Below are 15,448 nucleotides of genomic sequence, written 5' to 3' on the forward strand. Positions count from 1 at the left end.
ATTTGAAATAAACGGGGTTACAAAAAAAAAAAAAAAAAAAAAAAAAAAAAAGATCGATTACACTTGCCACACATCGACAACGAAACAAATGAAATTTTAACAGTAACAAGCTATTAAGAGAAACACGATGTAAATGCATTTTTATTTTAAATTGATTCGTTTTGGTTTAGATCAAATTGGAAAAGTGTAACATACTATATTATACCCAAAATTATGGCAATAGTGATATTTCTTTTAAGTTGTTAATGAATGCAAATATTTCAAGACATTATAGTCTGTTCTAAATGCTGTGAACTCAGTTTTCATAAATTTCGTTGTTTTTTTTCAATCCACGACATTAAACAGTTCTGTAAATTACTTATCTCCTTTTGTTTCAACAGAAACATATTGTCTGTTTTTGTTTGTTTGTATGTAAGTTTATTTGTAGTCACCGCAAGTGACCCATATGGTGGCACAGAAGATCAAGAAGTTTCTCTGGCGTGACAGGTGTAAAGCATCCGCACACGGGACTCTTAAGCCAATGTCTATGCAATATTTTGTTGGAGGGGCGTTCGAGCCATCCTTGGTTTCGTAGCCGGACAGGGTTTCGACTATTGAACGCATATTATAGAGTAATGTATAAATTTGTCTTCCATTATTGGACATAGAAATTGATAAAAACAAAGTCTGTGTGATAATCAAATACATTTTGTTTTATCATCGAACAAACGTAACATGAAAACAATTATTTGTATACGATAATCGAACAGAAATATAGACAACTAAACGTTTAGTAGTCTTCGGTCTGGACTACATTTACAAACGTCATGCCAGGTCATGTTGACAATATATTTTTAAAAAAATTACATTATTACATTATTTTCAACTTAAAGATAAAAATATGTTAATACTTTGATCAGTTATTATCATGTTTATAGGTGGTATTATGCATGATGTATTGAAAGTCGCTCATCGTTGAAATAATTATGAGCCTTGCGTTAAAGAATTTGTTTCTGTATATCTGTGCACTAGGAAGTGTTCTGTTTATGACTTGTTGAGTAATTTAAACATTTATTGGCAAAGAACTTACTTGTTAATAATACGGACGGGAATGAAATGCGGTATATCTAGTCCACGTGAGGTTACTAGCAGAAAGCAATTCAATGAATAATCAATAATCAATAGCTTTTTTTAGCAGAAATGCTGACGCATTGTAAAAATGGGGAATTTTGAAGTTTTCATTTATTTGATATCCTTTACTTCCTAGTTAACCATTTCTTTAGATATTCTATTATGTAGATATCCGATATTTAGGGCTGGTTACACTTGCCAAACCACTCATCGACAATAAAACAAATGTATCTTCTACAGGAAAAGTACTTAACAGTCCATGGAACAAGCCCAGGAAAAGCAAAAATACTACAAAATTTCTTTTCTTCTCACACCAAGGTGTTAATTAGGTTCTTACTGAGGGCGTATGATTGCTATCAATTAGCTTGATTATAAAGTCAGCACCACTGCAACTATACTAATTATTCTTAGCTTATGTTATCACATTATTTGTACAGGCTGCCTTTCATTCTGTGTATGTATCAATAACCACAATCAGCGAAATGAAAAAGATTAGATTTTATATATAAAAAACAGGGTCAAAACTTTTTTTATATATAAATAATTTTGAATTTGAAAGATTATTTTAAAATTATTGCAAAGTGACAAGATATATTTTTATCATAGTCATCTTAATTTTTCATCCCACATAATTATCATTTTAATTTGATTATCTAGAATATATAGATAATTAAATAAACTTGTGTATTTTGATCTAATGTCTTAGCAGTAAATGTCATACCAGTTAAGTAATATTAACAAGATATGCAGAGATTAATCAAACTTGTTATGACATGTGCCTGGAGGATACCCCTAATCCCTGAAGGAGTGTAATATCCTGACACTAATTATCAGGTTTTACTAAGTTTTGAAAAAAAAATGCTGAAAAAAATAGCTCAGAAATAGAACTGTACCCTTGTCAGACAGTAAAATTCTGCAATGCATTTGACTATTCTTGTTCATCTTTCCTTGTTTATTATTTTGTATTCTAGGAAGAAGTTGTAAATGAATTCAGTATTCTCATAATGTATTCAACGAGTGGCATTATTAATTGTACATTATTTAAAATGCAGGCGCGTAGGAAGGCCTATAGAAAAGAGGATTCACCAAAAAGGTGAGGGGTATAGGGACCGCTTAGGTCCCCATCGAGTCCAGGGCAGAGCCCCCGGCGAAAAAATCGTTTGCAGAAAATTATATAATATTTCAAGCTCTTATTGTTGATATTACCGATTAATATTTTACAATTTATGGTAGCTCTAATTGAAGAAACCTTATAAACCAATACAAATTTTAAGCCATATATAACCCAATTTCAGACCATGATTTTAAAAATTAGGAGACAAAAGCTCGCACCCACTTTACATTTCGGCAAAGATGGTCATCGGTTTTTACTAAATTATTTTTAACTTTAATTTTAGAACAGAATTTTAAAGATATTTTGATAAAAATAAAAGTCAGAAATCCGAGTCTTTGTGTTTCAATTTTTCGGCAAAGGCCGATTCTGATTTTATCAAAATTTACCAGTTTTATCGAATTTTACTCAATTTTAGCAAGAACATTACAAAATAAACATTAAAAGTTAGGCCAGCATTCTTTTGTGTATGTGTTAGGGACCTATGGTGGCATACAAGCGCACAGTCCGGGACACCGGCAACCCATAGGCAAGTCCAGTAGTGATGATGTACACACCGCAAAATTTAGGCGTTACTTAATATTATCACCTGAAACTTTCAGCACCGCTAGAAAATTTAAGGCAATTTTGATAAGATAATAGCAGAATGTTAAGCAAAAATAAATAGAAACTACCGATTTTTTTTTTTATAAAATTACCTGTAAAATTTCATACAGCGCGATCGTAAACAGCTATTTCGTTTTTATAGTAAATAAATGTAATTAACATTTGGGCAGAAGATACCAAAAACAGAATAGAAAAATCTTTAATAGCGAACAGTGTTGTCAAACAAATTTCTGTTAAATTACCTATAGCTGCATCGTGCGTGTAAAGTTTATAGCGGATTTTAATAAGTTTTAAGTAAATCTTTGTTCTTAATTTTATTATATTGTTTTTAATGATAAAAAGTAGAGTATAGGCAGTCTATGACCGTGACAGTTGTCCCCTTGGATGTATTGTGTGTAAGTCAAGAAGGGAAACCGCTGGAATCCTTGTGGATGAATTCGTCTGAGACAACCGAGGCACTTGCCTCGGTCAATTTTTAGCTCGACTATTCATAGAATAGTAGAGCTATTGGACTCGCCCATGCGTCGGCGTCCGCGTCCGCGTCCCGATTTGGTTAAGTTTTTGTATGTAAGCTGGTATCTCAGCAACCACTTGTGGGAATGGATTGAAACTTCACACACTTATTCACTGTGATAAACTGACCTACATTGCACAGGTTCCATAACTCTATTATGCTTTTTTACAAAATTATGCCCCTTTTTCGACTTAGAAGTTTTTGGTTAAGGTTTTGTATGTAAGCTGGTATCTCAGTAACCACTTGTGGGAATGGATTGAAACTTCACAAACTTATTTACTGTGATAAACTGACTTACATTGCTCAGGTTCCATAACTCTGTTTTGCTTTTTTACAAAATTATGCCCCTTTTTCGACTTAGAATTTTTTGGTTAAGGTTTTGTATGTAAGCTGGTATCTCAGTACTCACTAATTGGAATGGATTGAAACTTCACACACTTGTTCACTGTCATGATCTGACATGCACAAAGCAGGTCCCATAACTTTATTTTGCTTTTTTTCAAAATTATGCCCCTTTTTCAACATAGAAATTTTTGGTTAAGTTTTTGTATGTAAGCTGGTATCTCAGTATCCACTAATAGGAAAGGATTGAAATTGCACACACTTGTTCACTGTCATGATATGACATGCAATGCAAAGGGTCAATAACTCAACTTCGCATTTTACAAAATTATGCCTCTTTTTTCGACTTAGGAGTTTTTGGTTAAATTCCTATTATGTAAGCTGGTATCTTAGTACCCACTAATGGGAATGGATTGAAACTTCATACACTTGTCCACTGTCCTGAGCTGATAAGCACTATGCAGGTTCCATAACCCTATTTTGCTTTTTTACTAAATTATGTCCCTTTTTCGACTCGTATTCATTCAATGGACAAGGCTGTTGAATAGTCGAGCGTTGCTGTCCTCCGACAGCTCTTGTTCTGCCTCCTCTGCCTCGGTCGATTTTTTCTGCCTCAGTTGCCTCGATGGACATTTTTCAAGGCGACTATTTTTGGCAACCAAGTTTTGTTTTGCCTTAGCTGTATGAATTACCAGCCGTTCTTCAAGAATCTGATCTCGGTTTGGAAAGTATTATTCGAATAGATGTGTTATAAAAACTATGGAACAAACTATAGCATATATCTACGACGTCACAACGTTTCAGTATCGTTCTACGGTTATTCAAAGTGCGCATTTCAGATTTTAGTGTTTTCAATATTCCCCAGGCTCATCATCATCCGAAAATACCAGCCTGTAGATGTCTCCCCGGATGCGTAGCGTGGCACACTCGCTCTGCTCATTGCGCTAAATTACATCTGCAATCAAAGCCTAAAAATGGGGGATAAAAGATCGAAAGAAGCAATGATAAGATCAGGCAAGGGTATGAAGCTAGTGCCAGTGTTTGCGCATATATTAATAAACTGTATTTTTGTAGATTTGTAAATTTCAGAAGTAAATACAAGGCTGTAGCTTGACTACTTTGTTTGATCTTAAATACCACATACCTCAATCTGCTCCCCTCAATAAAAACTGTTACAAGTCATTGCGTAAATTATTGCATCTATTTCGGACTCCTACTTACGAGGACATGTTAAAAAAACTAAGATCTCGATTTTTCAGTCGTTCAATTGAAATGTTCCACTTTTTAATGTTATTTATAAGCTAGTTCAGTGAGTGATAAAACATTCGGTTTAATATGCATATCTGAAACTACGGGATACGGTCAAAATAAATGTTTTATATTTACCTTATGCAGATTTTGGTACTCCTAATCCTATAGCTTAGTAAATATTACACAATTGTGATTCATATAATAATTTCTATTGTAGTCGCGCACTTTAATTTCACTGTAAATGTTCACCGTGCTCAAATGTAGATGATACCATACTGGTTTATGTCAAATTAAGTTTTGCCACTATTGCAAAAAGTGGATGACAGATAAACATAATTTGATATCCTTTCATGATCCTTTCATCATTCAGACACGTCAATGAAGAAATTTTAGTAATCTGCAAAAGATTTATCAGATATAATAGCGGTCAAAATATGTTTACTGTGTAAAAATGACAGTATATCATATCAGATACATTTGTATCATAATCGAAACGTTGCGGCTAAATGCAAAAAAAAATGTTTTTACAATACAACGGATAAATTGCTTTTAAATGTAAATATCGAAATGAATGCTGCAAACTACGTATTTTGCGTTTCAGTTGCTTGGATCACATTACTATGTTACATGCACATAAGCTGCAGCGTCATTGCATTTGTAAAACAAAATGAGAGAAAAAAAGCTGTTGAAAGCTGCTTTTTAATGATATTAAGAGACAGAAACTTCTTGCTGCACGTTTATACTTACCATTCCTTCAAAATTGTACGAGTATTTTATAATAAAAAAAATGTTATGATACTAAAATAGCTCCTTAATTAATACCTGTAGGTGGCCGCTACGGCAGGATGTAATGTATACATCTATCGCAGTTTAACATTAAATGCGTGACGAAAAGTCTCTGAATCCTTATTTCATCTTACACCTCATCTCTTCAGCCTTTAAATTTTATTTATTGATTTTCTTTTTTTTTTATATTTTATTGTCGAAAAATGACGATATGTCTGTGTGTATGTTAGTATGTTGAGTTACGTGCCTGCCATGTGCATTATAGATCTACTCCGGTCATACTGGCCAGTCGCTTTCAGAAGAAGCTTCAAGTTCTATTTCTTTTCCCAGAATCTTCACCCTAGGGGAGATTCAAATGACCTGCACAAAGGGAAGTGGATTCCCTTTTTCACATCCTCCCGCTGAATAGCTTCAGAACTGGTTGCGCTTCGCCTTGACCCCCTATATATGTAATAAAATAGGCGTGTAATTAAAACGTACCAAATAGTTATTACCAAACATTTACAAGGATTGCATTTTTCATTCGTGTTACATTCGGATCCCGAATTGAAATTCGCGCACTTCGCATCGTCATTTCGTACTTGGGCACTTACAACCGGAGCAAAAAAAAATCCACAAGAAAAGTTTACATCCTACGTTTTCTGGCGATTTTATGTTACCTTTCCTACATTATAAATTCAATTTTTTTCCAACCCTAATCTGATTTCAAAGCATGGTTTAGATTCAAAATAAACCGACGAATTTGTTGGTGCCAAAAGCAAAATCACTTGAAACTTAATTATTTATCATTTTAGTTTATATCATATGTATTTCATTTTATCAAAATATCATTGATGGGACAACTGTGCGGTTTATTTTCACTAATTTTGAAGAATATGAAGCGCTAAGTTGCTGTTGATGAAACTTCATTTATGCTGTAATCATCAATGAATATCTATTTGAATGTTCTTTTTCAACCTAATGAGGTTTAATTCTAAGTTAACGTCACTAATAATGTATTGATGATTTGATACGCACTTTGCACTTATCTCTGTTATGAGTTATAATGATATCCACCTTGTCATTGTATGAAAGAAGAACTTTTTTAGAGAATACTTATGTCCTTTTCAGCATGAGAGCAACATTAGACGAAACTTAATAGGGAAAATGGTTTGAACATTTTTACATTTAATTTTACTCGAATAAGCGTCATCAAAAAGAATACTCTTCATACACCACCCAAAAAGTAGGTCTTGTTACCTCCATCGCAAGAGAGACACATTACAAACGAACCACAAATCGGTATAAGTACTCGGGGTAGATCGCGGAGTAAACGGGTAATGTTTTTTCTTTTAATTATAACAACAGCACAACAAAGTGTGTTTTATCAAATATCCTACTTTTCTTGGGGGATCCCCCACAAACCCTCCTATGGGAGAGAGTGTGGGACACAACCTCCCTAACTATTACCCCTCTGACTGTCGTCGCTTTGCCTTACCACTCAAATTTACCCAACAACCATGAACAAATGTGCGTACTCAGTTACCTCGGTAAAATTTAGTCTCGCTACGGCCAAGGACATGTTCTAAAACTAACACCTATATTTATAGCACACTAATTACTTAATTGGAACACATCCAGTCTAGATCTAGGATAAAGATGTAAAAAAATAAATAAAAAATAAAAAATAAATGGCAAAATTATGTGGATTCACGGGCTTACTGGCGTATAGGTAGCTACGCGCCTGAAATGCACACACTGTATTGAGTTTGTAAATATCCATCCTAAAATACATCATAAAATACATCATTTTAATTCCTTTAACTGGAGAATAATTAGAAAATATTGTAATACGATTCACGAAACTTATTTAGCTGTTTTCAGGATATAGCAAAATAACATGTTAGAAGATCTATTAAATATTTTATGTATAAATCATACATAAAGACATACAAACAACAGCATTTATAGTTATACTCTGCTTTCTTTAACTGATATCATTACATTATTTCATCAAATATATATGAATGACTTAACAATTATTTACGCACTTTAAATTTGAAATGCCCTTTTCACTTTTGTATTCTGTTAGTGTGTGAAATAATGTTTAAAGATCTGCTCCGCGGCTATTCAAATTCTATTGTGTGTATGCTCATTAAATGGGTATCAAATGTTAGATTTTTGTAAAGGTAATAATCTGTTTATTTTAAACGGCAGATTAGAGCCAGACTACACCAATCCTAAAACTACATGTAGAAATGCAAGCGTTGTTGATTATTTTTTTATCAACTTCTCATGTCTTTAAGCATATTCAGGAATTGGAGGTTTTTGATTTCTGTGATTTATTTTCTGATGTCCATTGCGCAGTAGCAGTATCACTAAAATGTAAAGATGACGTAGATAGTCATGTTACAAATGTAAATAACGATGCTGATGATATAAGTATGGAACCTATTACAAAACTATGGGACTTTGATAAATCTGAGTTATTTATTGAAAATTTAGATATCTTAAAAATTGCTGAAATAGAAATTCGAATAGAAAATTTGGCATATAATAGCATTATTTCTACAGATGACTTAAATGATATTGTTACAGAAATAGGGAAAGTCTTTGATAACAGTTCTAGACAGTCATTTGGAACATTGAATGTCAGGAAAAATAAGCCAAATAAAATGAAAAATGTAATTAATACTAACCCTTGGTTTGATGCTTCATGTAGAAATGCTAGAAATGTTTATCACAAAACTAGAAAAGCGTATAATATGTATAAAACGGAATATTATAGAAAGCTTCTTCAAGATTTTCAAGATTTATTCATATACACTCAGTACATTTTACATGTAACACATGAGGTACAAACAAATATACATACATTGCGAGGCACATACAAACATAAGATACAATAAATAAAACGAAGTTTTGTAATTCTTTAAACCGGCAGTCACTATTCTAGGTTCGTATAAGTGTAGTAGACAGGAGAAGGAACTTTCTTTTAAAAGAAAAAGGGAGAATTAGTCCCAGCTGTTACTGTTTACGATGAACAATTAAACAATATCGAAATGATTCGTAAATAATAATAACTCCAAAAATAGTATATAAAATTGTTACATTGGGTGGCTGTACTACTGGCTGGATGAATGGATGGATGGGTGGGTAGATGAATGGATGGATGTGTGGACGAATGTATGGATAGATGGATGGTAAACGTAATGCAAGCATTCGCAACTGTGTGCCTTTGTTAATCTTACCGAAACGAAACTATAAGACCAACAATAATTGATACTTGCGTATACTGCGTAAAAGAACGTATCCAGCTGTGTTAACCTTGCACGAAACGAAAACACAAGGTCAACTGTGGATGAATATATACTTTGGATGCATATATTACAGAAGTACACGCTGATCATTTAATTAGAACTGCATGCAACAAAGATACAGTATTGGATGTCAACATAATAAATACTTAAGCTAAAGAACAAAAATATACACGCATACAAAATAACATATTTGATACGTATTACTGAAATCTGACAACAATTTCTTTCACAAGCATACATAACTTTTTATATGTAACAAAATTTCCAGGATTAGTATTCATTAATTTTTCAAACTTAATGATATTGGTGTTTTTATAAAAATATTTGTTAATGTGTCTTTTTCTACAGTTATTAAACATTGGGCATTCTAGCAAATAATGAAGTTCGTCTCCGATATTTCCATTACATAACGTGCATTTTCTTAGTTCCAACGGTATTCTTTGCCAATTTCCGATTTCTACTGGTAATCGGTGATTTCTTGTTCTAAACTTGATCATAAAACTCAAATATTTGTGAGGTGATTTAGTAAGATACTGTTCAAATCCAAATTTATTTTTGAAAAGTCTGTATATTTTACAGCTCGGAGAATTATACAAGCCGGAGTACCATTCATTTACGAATATATCTGAAAGTTTCTGTCTTACAGCCTCTGCTAACCAATTAACATTTGGGAAATCATGAGATAGCCAAATATTGTACATTCCACATTCTATAAGTATTGTTTTGATACAGTGCAACCACTGGAAGTTAATATTTAGGTTCGTATCAATATGATTATATTTACTCAACATAATAGCGTACATTTCACTTGATAATTTACCTTGGTCTGAGACAATTAATTTAGCCCAAAAAGAAAGCATTTTTACTTTGATATCAACTGCGATAGGTTTAACACCGGTCTCGCCATAAACAATAACATTTGGTGTACTTTTTTTGAGGTTAAGGATATGCTTTAGGAATTTCAGTTGCACTCTTTCAATAACGTCTATATTACCAGAACCCAAAATTTCAGATCCGTACAATAAAATAGGTTTAACCATTTTGGCGAAAAGATCAATCTGTATATCAATTGGCAAACAAAGATTTTTTGATCTCTTTATTAGAGCATACATAGCTTTCGTAGCTTGTTTGGCAATATCTTGTTTAGTTTTATAGAAAGATCCCGATCTGGAAAACAGGATACCAAGATACTTATATTCAGATACCATTTCAATAGAAGTGTTCTTGCACTTAAAATCATATTTGCGTTGTCTTCCTTTAGAAAATACAAGAATTTTTGTTTTGGTTGTGTTTAACTCTAGCTTCCATGCATCGCAATACTCACTATATATATTCAGTATTAATTGTAGATCTTCAGAAGACTCTGCCAACAGAACAGTGTCATCTGCGTATAACAAAACGAAGAGTTTTAGAAAGTTAATGGCAAGTGATTCTCTTTCATGCTTATTACAAGTAACACCCGATACTCGATTACAGTTTTGAATAAAAGCACTTAGGTCATTCACATATAGGGAAAAAAGCAAGGGAGATAAATTTTCCCCTTGACGTACTCCAACATTACAAGGGAAATAATCTGACCGCAACCCATTTACAAAAATACATGACTTCGCGTTTTCATAGATATTTTTAACCACTTGTAAAAATTTACCATTTATACTGTTCAAAATCAGTTTAGACCAAAGTCCGTCTCTCCACACGGTATCAAAAGCAGCTTTTAGATCTACAAAAGCGCAAAATAACATCCTTTTGCTGTTTTTTAAGATCTGAATCAACGAATTTAAAACAAATAGATTATCTGACGTAGAATATCCCCTACGGAAACCAGCTTGAGATCTATCAATGATGTTATTTTCAGAGCAGTATTTCTGGAGTCTGTTATTTAGTATTAATGTAAAAAGTTTCCCTAGGCAGCTCAGAAGAGTGATTGGGCGGTAATTTGCTGGATCTGTAGGGTCTCCTTTGTTTTTGAATATTGGATTAATCAGACCAACAGTCCAAGACTTTGGTACCATTCCCCTATTAAAAATAATATTAAAAAATTTAAGCAGTATTTCTTTAATTTTTGGGAGTGCATACTTTATGTGTTCATTTAGGATAGTATCATCTCCACAAGCCTTGTTGTTTTTTAAATGTTTAATAGCAATTTCAATTTCATCCATGTTGATGGGAAGGTTTAGCATCTCATTAGTTTCGGGATGTAGAAATTCAGTATCATTTGTATTTCCTGCTTGATGATCATAATTTAAATTTTTAAAGTAATTGTGCAATTCATTTATTTCAGCACTTACATTTCTACCCTTCTTTCCCTTAAGTATCTTCCAAAATTTTCTAGGTGAATCTGCTTTGAGATTTTTAAGTTTTTCAGCGTTTGAAGCCATAAAATTCTTAAAAGTTTTATTTAGAACAGACTTGTAACTTTTACTTTGAACTTTCAGATTGAGTTTATGTTCATCAGTGTTTCTTAGTTTGTATAAATACTTGGCAGAGTGGAATCTTCTTCTAGCAATATGACAGTCCTTGTTAAACCACTCTTTATCTTTGCTTTTATTTGTGTTAGTAGTTTTTAAAGTATTCATATACCTAACACCAAATGTCATTTCTGCACTTTCAGTAAGTAAATTTGAGATATCATCCGCTATTTCATTAAGTAAATTTTCTGTTTCATTCTCTGTATTTTCTAAAGTCAACAATTTTCTATGTATATCCAAAATTCTATTTTCTTCTAAATTTTCGAGATATATATTCGCTTTCTCATGGTCCCAAACGGTATATTTAACAAAGTTCTTCTTAGACCCTCTGTCAACAAAATTTATGTCAAACTTTAAAGTTAAAGATACTGGACAGTGAACATCTGAGTATAACTCACAAAAATCGTGCACCACCAAACATTCAACAGACTCAAACATGCTACTGGTACAAACAAAATAATCAACCGCGCTGGCGTTTTTACATGTAAGTATACCATCAACAACTTAAAACAGTCAGTAAAAAAATATAAAAAATCGATGCATTACGCAAAACATCGTTATACCCATGAAAGAATGGAAAATCTAAAGGCATTAAGATCTAGCAATCCGAAACTTTATTGGAAAATTATAAATCCTAAAGGTCAGGTAGCAGAAACAAGTGCAAGTCTAAATGACTTTTTTGAGTTTTATAGTAATCTGAATACAGAGGACTCTGAAAACGAAACTGATGGTCCGTTTATTACTGAACAAAATGACATTTTAACAGAAGAGATTAATTCGGCAATTACTGAAGCTGAAATATTAAAAGCTATTAAATCTCTTAAAAATAGCAAAGCTCCAGGTATTGACAATATTGTTAATGAACAGATCAAAGCATCTTCTAATATTATGCTTCCATTATATTGTAAATTGTTTAATCTTGTATTTGATACTGGAGTAATTCCAGAATCTTGGACTATTGGTATAGTTAAGCCAATATATAAAAATAAATGTCCCCCTTGCTTACCTGAAAATTATAGGCCTATATCACTTTTGAGTTGTTTTGGAAAACTATTCACATGTATCTTGAATAATAGATTAAATTCATATGCTGAAAATGTACGACTAATAAAATCTTCACAGGCAGGTTTTAGAAAATCTCACTCAACTTGTGATAATTTATTTATACTTAAGAGCTTGATAGATATTGTACAGTCTAGTAAAAAGAAATTGTATTGTTGTTTTGTAGATTTCAAACAGGCATTTGACTCTGTTTGGAGAAATGGCTTGTGGTATAAATTGCAACGGGAAAAGATAAATGGAAAATGTTTTAATGTCATACATAACTTATATAGTAATATCAAGTCGAAGGTGGTACCAGTGAAGGCTGTACAAACTTTTTCAATTGTAATGTCGGTGTGAGACAAGGCGAAAATTTGTCACCTTTTTTATTTAGTATATTCTTAAATGACTTAGAAAGTTTTCTATGTGAAAGAAATGTTGAGGGATTTAGCAAAACTTTAAATGCCGAAAATTTACTTATATACTTGAAATTATTGATTCATTTATATGCAGATGATACTGTGATATTTGCGGAATCTGAAAACGATTTACAAAATGCCTTAAATGTTTTTAAATCATATTGTGACCTGTGGAAATTGAAAATTAATGTTGATAAAACAAAAATATTTATTTTTGGTAAAGGTAGAACCAGACGAAATTTTAATTTTTATATTGGAAACAGTCAGGTAGAAATCGTCAAGGATTACAAGAACCTTGGCATTTATTTTACCAAGGGTGGATCCTTTCTTACAACAAAGAAATATATAGCGGACCAGGGAAATAAAGCGTTGTTTTCTTTTTTGAAAAAAATTAAACCCCTTAATTTGTCATATGAACTGCAAATAGATCTCTTTAATAAGATGGTAAAACCAGTATTACTGTATGGTTGTGAAATTTGGGGTTTTGGAAATGTTGATTGTATTGAAAAAGTTCAGTTGAAATTTTACAAATACATTTTTAAACTTAAGAAGTCAACACCGTCATATATGATATATAGTGAACTTGGTATCTTTCCAGTACGTATTGATATCTATAGAAGAGTTATGTCGTTTTGGACAAAACTTATTAAACGTTCTAATGAAAATACTGAAAAATTATCTTGTAACGTTTACAGAATGATATATGAAATGAATATTTCAGGTACTGTAATGTCCCAGTGGATCGACAATATTAAATATTTATTATGTTCATCCGGATTTTCGGGTGTATGGTATAGTCAGAGTTTTTTAAATGACAGATGGTTGATTGAGTCAATTTGTCAAAAATTTAGAGACAACTTTATACAGAAATGGAATTCTGATATACAAATTACATCAAGCACCTATATTTACAAAGCTATTAAAACTAATTTTCATAGAAGTGCTTACATCAATCTTTTGTCCTCTAGACGTAGTCTATCGATTATGCGTTTTTTTACTAGAAACCATAGATTACCAGTGGAAACGGGAAGATGGCAGGGAATACCATCTTCTGAAAGAAAATGTACTTTTTGTAATAATGATGTAGGAGATGAATTTCACTATCTTTTTATTTGCCAAAAATTTGTTAATGAAAGAAAAAAGTATTTGAAACGCTATTTCTATGTTAATCCGAACTTTTTCAAATTGGAATAATTGTTTTCTAGCACAAATATAACTGTACTGAACAAATTAAGTATATTTGTCGATGTAATTATTAAGAACTTTTTACTCTAATATATTTATTGGAACATTGCTAGAACACATATATTATCATCATTTGATATGCTTTGTAGTATCACATACATTTATCAGACTGCTATATATATTATGTTTGTCGTTCTCCATTGAACTCCAATTTGTTAATATGATATGCCGCCATTACCCACTGTATAACTATGAAAATGATGCTTATGTTGTTTACTTGATGTAAACCTAAGTTGGAAAATAAAGTTTGGTAAGTTTAGTAAGTTTGCAACCCATGATTACAATAGGTAACAGTTAACGGCCACGTGCCACACTTCTGCACGCAAAACCAAAGGTATTTTATATAGAATTTAATATAAAATAAACTCTATTTTGACAGGCGGCAATTTTCATAGTCAGGATTTTCATGCTTTTTCAGTGACAATTTAAGGTTAAAAGGTAGGACGGGAGCAGGTCTTTAATATTTATGAAAGGCAACATATAGGTCCGGGTGTTTAGAATTTGTAATATTTTACTAGTATGTATATATCGATGTTATACACAGTTCACATATCTTACTTTTAGCAATTGAAATAAGTTCTTATCAGAAATTCTTATCATTTTCATTTTTAAAAGAAATGTGTCACCATATATTAAAGGGGGGGGGGGGTGTTGCTAGCGGTTGGTGGTCATAGCATGTGACTTATTATCAGATTATTATGAATCATCGGTTCATATGTTTTATTACCCAGTGACTACTGGAAGCAAATATGATCATCTATTTCCAGCTTGACCATCTGGCCTGCTGTGATTATCTATCAGTCAGAAATATGTATTATATGTATATACTATATAATTGCAATGAAAAACAAAAGTACATTGATATACTAACTGGTCAAAGTAGCCGGTATGTACCCAGCCAGAACGCATGTGATCAAGAACCACACTTCACTAATATGCCAGATATTTATTTTATGCATTTCAAGATCAATTTCTACAGAGACGAATAGTTAGGTTTTTATCAGTTATAGGTGTTCTCATTATTGTTTATTTGATTGTTTATTCATATTTTTTTTCATTTACCCTGTTTTGAAAATATAATTCAAAATTGACCGGCAGGGTTGTCATTAATAATCAAGTACATGTAATCCTGCAATTAATAAGCTACAAGAATAAAATGTGAAATTTCCTCTTTTGAGGTGCATAATGACACCATTTCGTGAGAAAGCATATGTGACTGTTACATTAGTCCTTTACATTTTCAAGTATAGTCCAGT

General features: G+C 32.2%; 1 protein-coding gene across 2 annotated transcripts in view; it reads right to left on the bottom strand.

The window, feature by feature from the left end:
- The window catches only part of LOC123554649 (sushi, von Willebrand factor type A, EGF and pentraxin domain-containing protein 1-like), a 55,158-nt gene extending 49,921 nt beyond the window's left edge, over positions 1–5,237 (bottom strand). For both annotated transcript variants that reach the window (XM_045344922.2, XM_045344913.2), the window contains exon 1: positions 5,070–5,237. The gene's annotated coding sequence lies outside the window, so the exon portion shown is untranslated. The remainder of the gene's footprint in view (positions 1–5,069) is intronic.
- Between the last annotated feature and the right edge of the window lie 10,211 nt (positions 5,238–15,448).

This window comes from Mercenaria mercenaria, chromosome 15, assembly GCF_021730395.1.
Source record: "Mercenaria mercenaria strain notata chromosome 15, MADL_Memer_1, whole genome shotgun sequence".
Taxonomy (NCBI): domain Eukaryota; kingdom Metazoa; phylum Mollusca; class Bivalvia; order Venerida; family Veneridae; genus Mercenaria; species Mercenaria mercenaria.